Source organism: Oryctolagus cuniculus, chromosome 7, assembly GCF_964237555.1.
Source record: "Oryctolagus cuniculus chromosome 7, mOryCun1.1, whole genome shotgun sequence".
NCBI lineage: Eukaryota > Metazoa > Chordata > Mammalia > Lagomorpha > Leporidae > Oryctolagus > Oryctolagus cuniculus.
In genome coordinates, this window is record NC_091438.1 from 61,373,033 (window position 1) to 61,388,012 (window position 14,980).

General features: G+C 45.9%; 1 protein-coding gene across 6 annotated transcripts in view; it reads left to right on the plus strand.

Annotated features, from left to right (window-relative positions):
- The first annotated feature begins 10,439 nt into the window (after positions 1–10,439).
- WDR47 (WD repeat domain 47) overlaps positions 10,440–14,980 on the plus strand; it is an 83,421-nt gene continuing 78,880 nt past the window's right edge. For 4 of the 6 annotated variants that reach the window (XM_017346022.3, XM_051856197.2, XM_002715813.5 and 1 more), the window contains exon 1: positions 10,440–10,572. The gene's annotated coding sequence lies outside the window, so the exon portion shown is untranslated. Of the gene's footprint in view, positions 10,573–11,023; positions 11,095–14,980 lie in introns of those variants that run through there. The other 2 variants (XM_070077935.1, XM_070077936.1) reach the window with 1 other exon arrangement.

Here is a 14,980-nt window from a genome sequence, read left to right on the forward strand (position 1 = left end):
TATTTATTTGAAAGGCAGAGTTACACAGAGAGAAGAGAGGCAGAGAGAGAGGTCTTCCACCCACTGATTTACTCCCAAATTGGCTGCAATGGCCGGCCCCAACGATCCAAAGCCAGAAGCTTCCTATGAGTCTTCCCACTCGGGTACAGGGGCCGAAGGACTTGGGACATCTTCCACTGCTTTCCCAGGCCACAGTGCAGAGAGCGGGATTGGAAGTGGAGCAGCTGGGACTTGAACCAGCACCCATATGGATTGCTGGCACTGCAGGTGGCAGCTTTACCGGCTTGCCACAGCATCAGCCCTTACTTATATTGTTTTATCTCTGCATCTCCAAATTGAGAGAGCTTATTTCCTTTCTAATACAGAAAATTCCAAGCAAGGATTATTATGTCCTGGCTCTGGTCATTTGGACTAATCAGTGTGGCCAGGAAGAAATCGTGCTGTATCTTGGGTTCCCTGTCCCACCTCTGTGGTGAAAAGGAGGTAGGGATGCATTTGTGAGCAGGGAGCTGAATTCTGCTATTAACAAAAAGGAGACAGGGAAGCTGATGTGCCCTGACTTGATTCATGAACTTGCTTATAACTGAATTGTGATAGTGTGGCAGCATGGCTGTCTTCCAGGATCCAGAGCTGCACTGTGTAAAATGGTACCCACTGGCCACATGTAGCTGTTTAAAATAAAATTCAGTTCCTCAGCTGCACTTGCTATATTTAAAGTGCCCAGTGGCCTTGTAGCTAGTGGCTACTGCCTTTGACAGTGCTGATGTAGATCATTTTCATCCTTTCAGATAATTTGGACAGGGCTGATCAAGAGTATATAGGTGCCCACTCCTAAGTTAATTCATGTTATTTTTTTTTTTAACTTTGCAAAATCTCTGGTGTACACAATAATACTGGCTCCAGCTTCAACAAGTAACCAACTTTTTTTTTTTTTGGAGGGAGGAAGAACAGTATTATTTTATTTTAAAGATTTGTTTACTTATTTGAAAGGCTGGGTTAGATACAGGAAGAAACAGCTCTTTCATCTGCTGATTCACTACCCAAATGGCCACAATGACCAGGGCTGAAACCAGGAGCCTAGAATTCCATCCAAGTCTTGCCACATGGGTGCTGAGGCCCAAGCACTGGGAAGCATTGCCTTCCCAGGCTCATTAGCAGGGAGCTGGATTGGAAATGGAGCTTGTATGAGACACTAGCATCAAAGGCTTAAGATGCTGTGCCACAGCCCTGGCATCTAGAACAGTATTATTTTAAAACAACTCCCAGATTCTACATTATCTACAAATCCTTTAGTACACATTTTAAAAATAAAATGTTTGAAAAGGTAGCCCAGGACCGACTCCGCGCCTCAATAGGCTAATCTTCCGCCTAGCAGCGCTGGCACACCGGGTTCTAGTCCCGGTCAGGGCGCCGGATTCTGTTCCGGTTGCCCCTCTTCCAGGTCAGCTCTCTGCTATGGCCCGGGAGTGCAGTGGAGGATGGCCCAAGTGCTTGGGCTTTGCACCCGCATGGGAGACCAGGAGAAGCACCTGGCTCCTGGCTTCAGATCAGCGCGGTGCGCCAGCCGCAGCGCACTGGCTGCGGCGGCCATTGGAGGGTGAACCAACGGCAAAGGAAGACCTTTCTCTCTGTCTCTCTCTGTCCACTCTGCCTGTAAAAAAAAAAAAAGGAAAGAAAGAAAAGGTAGCCCAAATACTATTGGCATGCGTTGTGAAGAATTAACCCTAATTCCTCAGTATTCCATCTATATACAATTCCTGTTTAAATTTCCCTGATTTGTCCCAAGATGTCTTTTTTGAGTTTGTGTATCAGTTTTTTTCATTGCTGCTGTAACAAATACTGCTCATTTAGTGACTTTCAAATTTGTTATCTTACCAGTTCTAGGTTGGAAGTCTGAGACTTGCTTCACTGGTAAAATCAAGGTGCTGACAGGATTGTAGTCCTTTCTGGATGACTGGGAGAGAATCCACTTACTGGCCTTTTTCAGCTTCTAGAGGGTACATTCTTGGGTTCCTGCTCTCCTTCGATCGTCAAAGTTTTATCTCAGCAACGTTTCTGTAATCGTGTCTCCCTCCTGTCCCAGCTGGGAAGGGTTCGCAGTAGTTCTGTTGAATTCACCTGGATAACCCAGGAGGCTCCTCCCATTTCAAGGCGCTCAATCACACCAGCAGAGTCTCTTTTACCACATCAAGTAATGTGTTCACAGATTCTGGGGATTAGGATACGGACATCTTTGAAGGGCTATTATTCTGCCTACCAGAATTTTTTGAAATTGGATCTAAACAAGGTATCCTCCATTGCATTTTTTGGGAGTGTCTAAATTTCTTTGATCTGTGATAGTTCCTTTCCTATTTTAAATGAAGTGCTCATTTTTTAGCTAGCATGTTTATTAGATGTTCAAGCAGAGTGCCTAGTAATATATCTATGATTGTACTCCAAATGGTTGGTCTTGCTGTATCTAAACTGGGGTTCTTGAGTAAAAACTATGATATGAATTCTAAGTGTAGAAATTTTTAAATTGAGGAAATGGCTCACTTGGACTCTTACCAACAGAGAGGTGTTGCCTGGAGAGTCAGTTGAGCATTTTCCAAGAAGCTTCAAGAGGTTGTGTTACTTAGGTGAATGTATTACAGTTCAGAGTTTGTTTTGCAGTATTGCAGACTCAGAATCTGATTTCATCTGCAAATGGAGGGCACATCCATCTCTTGTGGTGGACACACAGAAACCAAGCTCATAATACCAGTGAATGAAAAAGGATACCGATTTGTAGATGTCAGTAAAACTTTCACCTGTATGATCAGTGCATTCTTCCCTTCTCTAGTGAGATAAACAACGTGGAAACAGAATTGAGAGTGAATCACAATGAGTTACATTATGTTTTAAAAGAGTGATTACCCAGAGCATCGGGTGAGATAGGAAGGGGTTAATACAGAAATAGGAAAATGGCTCACCAGGGCCTGAGTCTTGCTGAGGGTGGAGTGCTTGAGAGGCCTCAGGATTGTCTTGTTATCCACACTGGAAACTTGGCTGGAGTTGTTGGAGTTTTCACTTCCACTGACAGTACCCAACCAAGCCTTGTCTATGTTTGTCACTAAGGTGATTTTGCTTTATCTCTAATTCATGAAATGTTGACCTCTGAGGTACTTTTCCATCCAACTTCTTTAGCAAAGCCTCAGGGTTGATCATGAAACTGATAATACTGAGTATTGTTGCAGAAAATCAGGAACTTTAAAAAACTCTGCCTGCTTCCCAGGATAGTCCCAACTCTCCAGGCATAATTTTCTTAAGGTCCTCAGAGGTGTGGTTGATCAGTGAGTGAAGTGTTAAATGTGATGACAAAGGCTGCCGCTTTTCCTGGTCCTTAGTAATGGCTACATGAGCTATTCAGACTGTCAAACCATGGGATGAGATCAAAACAATGTTTGGACATACAATATCAGACAAGTATTTTATTTATTTTAAAGATTTATTGTATTTGTTTGAAAGGCACAGTTAACAAAGGAGGAAATAGAGAAGAGGCAGAGAAAAAGGTCTTCCCTCCACTGGTTCACACCCCAAATGGCCACAACAGCTGGATCAGGACCAGGCTGAAGCCAGGAGATAGGAGCTTCTTCCAGGTTTCCTATGTGGGTGGCAGGGGCCCAAGTAGTTGGGCCATCCTCCACTGCTTTATCAGGCACATTTCAGGGAGCTGGATTGGAAGTGGAGCAGCTGGGACTCGAGCAAGCATGCATATGGGAAACCAGTGTCACAAGCAGCAGCTTAACCTTCTAGGCCACAATGCCAGCCCCCAGACAAGTATTTATTAAGCACCTATTGTTTTTGTGGTTTAGCACAAATACTGTTTTGTATATGGTATCTGGATAAATAAATGGAATCCTAAAGTTATATAAATAAAAGAGTAAACTTATATGTTTACCAGTAGGTTGATAGGAATTTTTATCTGAAAATTTTTTTTGTTTAATTTGACAGAGTTATAGACAGTGAGAGACAGAGACAGAGAGAAAGGTCTTCCCTCCACTGGTTCACCCAAAATGGCCACCACGGCCAGCGCTGCACCGATCCGAAGCCAGGAGCCAGGTGCCCCTTCCTGGTCTCCTATGTGGGTGCAGGTGCCCAAGCACCCAGACCATCCTCCACTGCCCTCCCGGGCCACAGCAGGGAGCTGGACTGGAAGAGGAGCAACCGGGACTAGAACCCAGTGCCCACATGGGATGCTGGCACTGCAGGTGGAGGATTAACCAAGTGAGCCACGGCGCTGGCCCCTTGATCTGAATTTTTATCAGTATCCCATGTTATTTGTAGCACTGAGACTTATGTGTACATGGACCTGGAAAGCCTGGTAAGCTGCCTGAAGATCCTTAGGTGTATTCTCTCTCTTTTGAACATTTATTTATTTGAAAGGCAAAGAGAAAGAAAGAGAGGTCTCTTTTTTTTTTTTTTGGCAGAGTGGACAGTGAGAGAGAGACAGACAGAAAGGTTTTCTGTTGGTTCACCGCGCTGATCTGAAGCCAGGAGCCAGGTGCCTCTCCTTGGGCCATCCTCCACTGCACTCCCAGGCCACAGCAGAGAGCTGGACTGGAAGAAGAACAACCAGGACAGAACCCGGCACCCCGACCGGGACTAGAACCCGGGGTGCCAGCACCGCAGGCGGAGGATTAGCCTATTGAGCCGCAGCGCCGGCCGAGAGAGAGGTCTTTGATTTGTTGGTTCATTCCCCAGATGGCCAGAACAGCCAGCCAGCCAGTCAACCAAGCTGAAGCCAGGAACTAGGAACTCCTCATCATCCCCTATGAGTGGCAGGAACTCAAGTCCTTGTGTCATCATCCACTGCTTCCCAGGCACTTTCACAGGAAGCTGTATTGGAAGTGGAGTAGCTGGTACTCAGATTGGCACTCTCAAATGGTGGCAACAGCCAGGGCTGAGGCAGGCTGAAACTAGAAGCCAGAAATTCCCTCTGGGTCTTCCATGTGGCTGGCAGGACCCCAAAACTTGGGCCATCCCCCCACTGCCTCCCAGGTGCATTGGCAAGGAACTAGATTGGAAGGGAAGCAGCCAGGATTCCAACTGGCATTTAGATATGGGATGCTGGTGTCACAGGCCATGGTTTAACCTTTCTTAACCTTCTGTGCCACAATGCTGGCCCCTGTTGGACTATTTTAAATAAATAACTGTAGTTTTATTAGGAAGGAGCCTACTTAATTACAAAAATTTTAAAAGAAATGCTAACACTGTGCTTAATTTTTCTGAAATAGGATTTTTGTATTTTGGAAGCATGTGAACTTAGCAATAATAAACTTACCCAGGGGCCGGCGCCACAGCTCAATAGGCTAATCCTCCGCCTTCGGCGCCGGCACACCGGGTTCTAGTCCCGGTTGGGGCGCCGGATTCTGTCCCGGTTGCCCCTCTTCCAGGCCAGCTCTCTGCTGTGGCCTGGGAGTGCGGTGGAGGATGGTCCAAGGGCTTCGGCCCTGCACCCGCATGGGAGACCAGGAGAAGCACCTGGTTCCTGTCTTAAGATCAGCGTGATGTGCCGGGCGGCGGCCATTGGAGGGTGAACTAACGGCAAAAGGAAGACCTTTCTCCCTGTCTCTCTCTCTCTCACTGTCCACTCTGCCTGTCCAAAACCAAAACAAATAAACAAACAAACAAAAAACAAAACAAAACAAAAAAACCTTACCCAGGGGCCGGTGCTGTGGCATAATGGGTAAAGCCTCTGCCTGCAGTACTGGCATCCCATGTGGGTGGTGGTTCGAGTCCCAACTGCTCCACTTCCGATCCAGCTGTCTGCTATGGCCTGGAAAAGCAGTAGAAAATAGCCCAATTGCTTGGGACTGTGCACCCTCGAGGGAGACCTGGAAGAAGCTCCTGGCTCCTGGCTTCAGATTGGTGTAGCTCTGGTTGTTGTGGCCATTTGGGGAGTGAACCAGCAGATGGAAAACCTCTGTGTCTCTGCCTCTGCCTCTCTGTAACTCTGCCTTTCAAATAAATAAATTAATTAAAAAAAAAAAAACTTACCCATGGTAAATGCTCTAGCTAAAATTTAGGACCTAGTTCCGTCCCAGGTAGCTACATAAGAAGAGTGAGATTATCCCTCAAACATTAATTTGGTGGCAGCCTCAATGCCCCAATGTCACGTGTGCCCATGCTTCTGGCTCTGGAGCCATCCGGCCTGTGGGGGCCTGGTAGGTTGATTATATCAGTAAGTAAGTCACAGATACAAATATGCTTCAACCGTGTGGATACAGTTACTGGCCTCATGCAAACCTTCTCTAGCAAGAGAGCTACAACATTGCTACCATCAGAGGTCTCCAAAAGTTGTGTTGCATGGGTACCTAGCTACACCAACAAGTAACAGAGGCACTGTCTCTTTTTTTGTTGTTGTTTTCTTAAAAGATTTTATTTATTTGAAAGACAGTTATAGAGAGAGGTAGAGACAGAGAGAGAGATCTTCCATCCGATGGTTCACTCCCCAGATGGCCACAATGGCTGGAGCTGCACCGATCTGAAGCCAGGAGCAAGGAGCTTCTTCTGGGTATCTCACATGAGTGCAGGGGCCCAAGGACTTGGGCCATCCTCCACTGCTATCCCAGGCCACAGCAGAGAGCTGGATCAGAAGAGGAGCAGCCGGGACTAGAACCGGTGCCCATATGGGATGCTGGCGCTTCAGGCCAAGGCCTCAACCCACTGAGTCACAGCGCTGGCCCCAGGAGGCACTATCTCTATGATGCTTTTTTTCTCTCTTTATATCAAGCTCTGCTAAATGGTCTCAAGCTTATTAGTAGAAATTTTACTTACCTTATCCTGAAATTATTTACTAACTCTCTGAAATTATGTTTAATGTGCTTTATGTATAACTGGCATTTCCTAACATTTATTTTCCTTTTTTCCCCTTTTTAATTTTGATATAAGGAGAGGGCTTCAAAAATTCATGGAAAATGAAATCAAAAGATAAATTTATTTGGTGGAAAACATTTTTGAAATTCGTGTATAGAAATGGTTTTCAAAAAATGGATGTTTGGCTTTGCAATTAAGATACTGGTCAATACGCTTGTATCCCATATTGGAGTACCTGGGTTTGATACCCAGCTCTGGCTCCTGACTCTAGGTTTTTGCTAATGCAGACCCTGGGGAGGCAGAGGTGATGATTCAGTACTTGGGTTCTTGTCACCCTTATGGGAGACCTGGTTGAATGCCTGGCTCCTTGGTTATGCCCTGGCCCAGCCTCAGCCATTTTAGGCATTTGAGGAGTTAAGCAGTGGATGAGGGTGCCCTTTCTCTGTCTCTGTCTTTCCAATTAAACAAAAAACCATGATAAATGTGTATAATGAAAAAACTATGTGTGTATTTGAAAAACTTTTCACACCAAAATACTCTTTTAATTTCATTTCCTTGAACTTTCAAAAGTAGACTTGATTAAAATGGATCATATATTTTTCTAAAAATATTTCTTATTTTTGTTTTCAATAATACATCATATATTTACTTAATGTAAATAAAAGTGCATTTTTAAAAAAGATTTTGTTTGTTTGAGAGGCAGAGTTACAGAGAGAGGGAGAGACAGAGAGAAGGGTCTTCTTTCTATCTGCTAGTTCACTCCCCAGATGGCTGTAACAGCCAGATCCGAAGCCAGGAGCCAAGACTCAGGAACTTCTTCTGGGTCTCCCACACTGGTGAAGAGGCCCAGACACTTGGGCTATCTTCCACTGCTTTCCCAGGCCATAGAAGAGAGATGGAACAGAAGAGGAACAGCCAGGACACAAACCATTGCCCATATGGGATGCCGCACCACAGGTGGAGGCTTAGCCTACTGCACCACAGCACTGGCCCCATCTCTTTTATATTGTGACAAGAATGTATTTTTCTCAGCTAGGTTTAACTGTTGACATATAATTTAAGGTTTTGTTTAGGCACCTCAATGGGAGCCCTGGCAGACCCAGGTAGTTCTCCCTCCAGCGTCTTTGACTCTGTTTAGAGAAGTGGCAGTACTGGTATTTTGTTCTCCCAAAGCCAGGGTGGTAACTGGCTCTGAAGCACAAAGCTCTTTAATTTGTCTTAGTAATGAGAGTGGAGCTTTTAAAATAAGTTCCCTAACTCTTCCTGCTGAACTCCCTATATTTCTTAAGGCAAGATTTCCTAGCTTGGGCTTGCCCTTAGAATGTAGTTGGGGAAAACCAAAAGCTCCTATTTCCCTTTTTAGAAATTAAATTTGAGAATCATACTAAAATAAAGAGTCCACCTTAGCCTGTAGGCATTTAAGTCACAAGGCACCATGAATCACTCCATCAAGTTAGAACTTGTATTTCCAAACTATGCCTAACCTAGTTCCTGACCCAGAGCAAGCATTTGGTAAGTGTTTAGTGAATGACTGAGGCATTGACTAGGGTCTAAGGACAGTGCTTCGTCTAAGAAAGCCTTGTCCTTTGTGAACAATTCACTGCTATTTCAACAACCAGAGTGAAAGACAAGAAGATCTAATCTTAACTAGTGTGGCTGATTATAGAAGGAGAGGTGGTGATACTTAGACTAGTAGCTATTAGGGTTGTAGTGTAAAAATTGATTTTACAGTAGGAAGCAGATACACAGTCAATGCATTTATCAGTGTACAGGTGATAGGGTGCACCAGATGGCTTATATTTCAGTACCTGGTTTCTTCCCTCCATCCAGCCCCCCACCCTTTTTTCAGAAATATAATGCTTATGTATTTGTTTCTGACAATATTGATTACTATTTATTTAAAACTTAGATGCAAATAACACTATGCCATAGAGGAGGGTGATAAATAAGATCTGTATCCTCTCTACTTGGTCAGAAGAGAGTTTATTTCCTACAAGCTAAAAGGTCCAGTTGATACAGTGAAGTAGAATGGAAAAAAAAGTTTTAGGAAGTCAGAATGGTGAGAATCCCGACTCTGTTACCTATCACCTATGTGACCTTGGCAAGTTACTTCTCTTACTCTCTGGAATGGGAATAATTAATAGACACCTTAAGGGAGGTTGTGAAGCTTAAATGAGAACATAGGCAAAGCACTTCATTTTATGCTGAATGAATGCCAAAACCAATCTACTACTGTAAGGTCAGTTTTTCCTTTTTTCTAGCACATGGCCCCTAGTCAGGGGCTCCAAATATTTGTCTGATTGCCCCTGACTGGTAACTTTCTAGATTCACTTGATGATTTAACTATTTAAATGACACTCTTTCTTGCAACTGCTGCTGTTTGAGAGTTAACACTTAGAGTGGTTTCTTAGATAAACTATACAGGCAAGATAATTGAGACACTATTTCAATTTAAACATTCTGCAAAGCATTTTATTTGTTTGCTTGTTTTCACTATCAAGACCTTGAGTAACTTTAAATTGTGTTTATATTTACTTGCTTGGTACTCGTCAGGAAAAGGTTCATAATGACTTTTCCAGGAGTTGTTAGCTAAGACCAGGCAACTGAAGCTTTGCAATTCAGCTTTTGAACCTTGTTTTCCTCCGGAATTTATAAATATTTTTCTTGGAAATTTTTCTCAAGCTATCACTTCGTTTGTGTTGAATTAGACAAAAAAAATTCCTTTCTGGGATTATTTTTCATGTTTATTTTCTTTACCAAGTCTTCATTGAACTCCTTGTTTCCCGTTGGGAGGCCCAGCTCACTGTGGCTGCAGGCTTTGTGAGGATGAGGTTCTCACAGCGTTGGGTCATTGTATTCTTCCTTCTATCTCTTTGTGAGGCTATACCCCCTAGATGCTTAATTCAGCTCGGCTGAGCATCATCTATGTGTGTGGAATACTACTGCACCCATGGGGTGGAATAAGAGGCTTTACATCCGAAACGCGCGAACACCGTGAGGATGTTAAATGTTAAGTAACTGCAAAATGCTTCAGGGCACATCAGCTTCATAAAATGCGAAACCGGGAAGGGGGCGAATAAGCTGCTGGAGTTCTTTCATTCGCCTTTATTAATACATCATCGGGGAGGCGCAGTGAGTCAGTCCTTGTGCGCAGACGACTTCTCTCTTTGGAAGCGACACCGCTGTCCACGCTTTTGCGGGACACAGGGTCACTGGCTGGCTAAGCGTCCACGTCCCGGCTACCGGGGTCTCGCGCTAGGGCTGGGCCCCCTCTCTCCTCCGAGTGCCGGTGGTCCCCGAGAGCCCGGCCCTCCGGCCCGGCCCGGCTCCGCCCCGCCGGGGCTTCGGGCCCGCCCAGCCGACTCTCCCTTCGGCTCAGGCACCAGCCTGGCCTCCCCGCGCGGCGGGGTCCTGAGGCGCCTCGGGGAAGCGCGGCGATTGGCTGCGGCCGGCGGCTGGAGCTCGGCTCCGGCGGCGCTTGACAACCGCAGTCTGCAAGAGGCTGAGCCGAGCGGTCGGTGGCCCGCAGGGGCGGACGCGAGAAGGACGGACTGACGAACTGATGGAGTGACGCGCGGGCGGCCAAGAGGGAGGACCGACGCCAAGCGCAGACCGCCGCCCTCGCGCCGCCGCCCCAGCCCGGTGCCGGCCGCTTCGGGGCCCCGGCAAGCCGGCCTCCCAGCCGCGTTCTCCTTCGTCGGGCTTCTCCGGGCTCGTCCGGGAGCCCGCCCTCAGGTGAGTGACTCCGGGAGGCAGAGGCGGTGTCGGGCCGTTGCACACCTCAGGTTGCCATGGTCACCGTCGCCACCTGTCTCCTCCTGACGGGGCTCCGAGCAAATGGCATTCCCAGCCCGGGACAAGGGTCTTGGGTGGCTACTGGGAGAGAGCTGGGGTCGTGGGTGAGGCCCTGACGGCCGCCAGATGGGGACCTGGGGACTGCGGGGCTTCCTTTCGAGGCCGCCACTCCGCGACCACACCTTTCCCTCACCACCAGCCGGATCCTGGGGGGCAGAGCGACGCCCCTTGTTCTGGCGCTGGGTTCGCGCCCACCCCGCGGGCTGAGAGGCAGGAAGGAGGGGGCTGACTGCGCGGATTCTTCCTCCCTCGCCCGTCTGCCGAGCCTGGGCGAGGACCGAGGGACGCGCTCGCGTCCCTTTCTGGGCACGCCTTGGCCGGGAGGAGGGGAGGGAGCGGCGGGGCTCGGAGCCGAGCGGGGCGCGGGGCAGCCCAGCGGGGCCCGTTTTGGCCTTTTCTTACGTGAGTCAGTGGTCTCCGCGAGCAGGCCTTTGGGGGTCTGGGCGGGGTCCGGGGAGAGGGGCAGGGACTGGATTTGGATCGGGGTTGTGCCAGGGGCTTTTGCGTAGAAGACGCGGAAGGGTGCAGAACTCGCAGGGCTAAGGCGCTTCCCCTGTGTTGGGGAGAAAAAGGTTGGCGCTCCAGCTCTGGGCGCAGCCTTTGGCAGAATGGCGGGGGCGGGGGGCAGGCAGGGGCAGCGTTTGGCCAGGTGATTTTTTTTTTCTTTACCCAGACGTGCAGTTAGCAACCGCGCATGGTGTCTGAGAGAAGCTTTTTTTGGCAACTTGGTTCTCTCTGCATAATGAGAAGTCTTTGTTCCACCCAGATGCATAGGTTGTGGTCCGTACACTTATTTCCCTCCCTTTGTTGCAGAGTTCGTAGAATGCTTCACAAAGTTAATGGCACGGAAATGAGCATGTCGATTTTTTTCAATGCTGTAAATTTGTTTTCACGGTAAATCCAAGGAGAATTTTTGTTTCATCTCCAGTGTTGCCATGTGTTGCACTGACATTTCACTAGAAAGGAGAAACGCCTAAGAACGCATTTTTCTTTATATGTAAGGCATATTATCAAGGTCTTATTTAGGAGGAAGATGTCATGAATGTTTTTAGGTTGGGGAGGGGAGGATAGGTTGTTTCCAAGAGGAAAGAAAAAATATAGAGTGATGGAAAAGGCCAATAAGTAATTAAGCTATAATGGTCTATTGGTAGGTTAAAAAAAAAAAAACAAAAACACTTGCATTTGGATGCCAATACGAATATGTAATTTTCCGTGAGGAGATTTTAATCTTTGTTTATCTCTCACCCTCCTACTTCATAACTCTTTTCTCCCTTGTTATAAAAAACAGTAGTAGGAATGTAACCTAAGAAAACTGGAATATTATCCTATGTTCCTAGTTACATAATTATGTTCAGCCTCATTTTCTATTTGTGAAATCAACTTTATCAGTTACTAAGTGGACAGCATGTGATATGCTTAATATATACTGCAGTTTGAGGGAATTAGATTCCCTGAATTTAAGCTTCCCTTTGTTGTTGATTTCAGTTTTGGAAGTGTTGCTTACCCTACCTGCGTTCTGTAAAATGGGCATAAGGCTTGCTGTAGTTTTACTCTGGGAATGGACTCTGAAGTTGAATATAAAAATGCATTCGAAAGCCCTTTGGAAAAAATGTAAGGCATCTGTTGATTACCTTTTAATAGAGGAGAGCATTGACAGAGAATTAAAGCTTTCTGCATAATCTAACATTTCTAGGTCCAGGACCATACTTCTTACAGTGGCCTTGTAGTGCTCATGGGAACTGTTGAGATGCATCGCTGCTTCTTGGCCAGGGTTCTTTATTATTGTGGTGACTGGGAGAAAGGAGTGTTTCCTTCCTATGTGTTGTTATTGTTACTCTCTTGTAAATAAAGCTATGGGTGATAAGTGGCATGAGTTATATTTGGTGCTAAATCATCTGTAGATCACTGGTTCTTTAATAATGAAGAAATAGATTACTGTATCCCCTCTGACCTGTGCTTCTCAAATTGGATGATTCCACTAGTAGAGATATGCTGCCATGTGCTAAGAGGTAAACCTGTGGTCACTTAAGATGGCACACATTTATGGAGCTGTTGTTAGTTTCACCTGAAGGCTTCGATAAAAAATACTTTTTTTTATATTAAGACACAAAAAGATGATAGGGAGAAAGCGAAAGTCACACTAATTTCTAAAGTAAAATTTAAAGACTTCAAAAGAAATATCATGCTTAAGGATTCTCTTGGGATGTGTTTGTTTTAGTTTCTTTTGTCCTTAAGTAAAAAAGTTTAAGAAACAGTATCTTAGACTTAGTTAGCTAATGAATGGCAGATCATTGCATAGCATAGGAAATAAGCTGAATTCTAATTTCTAAAACTTTAGCTGATAGTAGGCTTCCCTTCTTGTTTTTCTCCTTGCAGACACCAGAATGTTGTAATGGAAGGGTCACAGGAGTTTACTCTGATACTCTTGGTTGTCCTGTTCTTGATTCTACATTTCCCTGCTTTTGAATTTAGACAGATGCCTAACATCTGTGAATGTTAGCTAATCACCTGTTTAAAAAAATTAGAGTTGTGAGAATTACATGGAAAAGGCATGTAAGAATTTAGCTCATGGCCTGACATATAGTAGATGCATAATAATAGCTAGTACCTTTCCATGTCCTAGCTCTGTATATTTAGGATATCAATAATCCTTTAAATCCATTCTTAGCAGGAAACCTCATTACCCCATGAATTTCCATGGCATTTTATTTGTAATTCTCTTATGGTACTCTTTACTTTGTATTTTATGTGCTATTTTTCATATTGAAGTCTTGATCCAAGGTTTCAGATTCCGAATTGATGCTGGCTCACACCTGAAAATACTTAATCTTGAGACCATTGCATTGAATAGCCACAGCTTATGTATTTCAAGTGATTTTTGTTTATTTTGCATTTCTATTCAAATTGAAAAAATATCCTACAAAAATACCACACTGTCTTGAAACCACTTAAGCATATTTATACTTTTTGTAAAATATATGGAATAGATTGATATAGAGATCTTCCCATCCACTGGCTCGTTCTCCAAATGCCTGCAACAGTCAGAGATGGGTCGAGCCAAATCCAGGAGCCTGGAACTTATTCTAGGTTTCCCACATGGGTGGCAGGGACTAAAGTATTTGAGCCATCACCTGCTGTCACTCAGGGTGAACATTAGTAGGAAACTGGAATCAAAAGGAAACCGGAACTTGAACTCAGGCACTCTGTTATGGGATGTGTCGCAGCCACTCTGCCAGCTGCCTGCCTGGTAATCTTTTGTGTTTTGTCTTCTTGTTTACCATAATAGCTTGATCATTGTATACCCAGTATGTAGCGTAGTGTTAACATGTGGAAAACATTCAAATATTTTTAAAAAATTATTTTTTTGAAAGGCAGAGAGGGACTGGCATTGTGGCGCAGCGGGTTAATGCCCTGGCCTGAAGCGCCAGTATCCCATATGGGCCCAGTTCGAGACCCAGCTGCTCCACTTCCCATCCGGCTCTCTGCTATGGCCTTGGATAGCAGAAGATGGCCCAAGTCCCCTTGGTCCCCTGCACCCATGTGGGAGACCCAGAAGAAGCTCCTGGCTCCTGGCTTCAGATCGGCACAGCTCCGGCTGTTGCGGCCAATTGGGGAGTAAACCATCGGATGGAAGATCTCTCTCTCTCTCTGAAACTCTGACTTTCAAACAAATAAATCTTAAAAAAAAAAAAAAAAAAAAAAGAAAGGCAAAGAGAGACAGATGTAGATTTTCTGCCTGTTGGTTCACCCCCCAAATATCCATAATAGCTAAGAGAGGCCAAAGCCATGAGGCAGAAACTACATTCAGGTTTCCCATGTGGGTGGCAGAGACCCAACTACTTGGGCCATCACCTTTTGCCCCTTAGGGTATGCCTTAGCAGTAAGCTGGAATCCGGAGCATGGCCAGCACTTGAACCCAGGCACTCTAATATAGGATGCAGGCATCCTAAACGGTTTTGTTTTGTTTTTTTTTTTTTTTTTTGACAGGCAGAGTGGACAGTGAGAGAGAGAGACAGAGAGAAAGGTCTTCTTTTGCCGTTGGTTCACCCTCCAATGGCCGCCGCGGCCGGCGCGCTGCGCACTGCGCTGATCCGATGGCAGGAGCCAGGAGCCAGGAGCCAGGTGCTTTTCCTGGTCTCCCATGGGGTGCAGGGCCCAGGCACCTGGGCCATCCTCCACTGCACTCCCTGGCCACAGCAGAGAGCTGGCCTGGAAGAGGGGCAACCAGGACAGAATCCGGCGCCCCGACCGGGACTAGAACCCGGTGTGCCGGCGCCGCTAGGCGGAG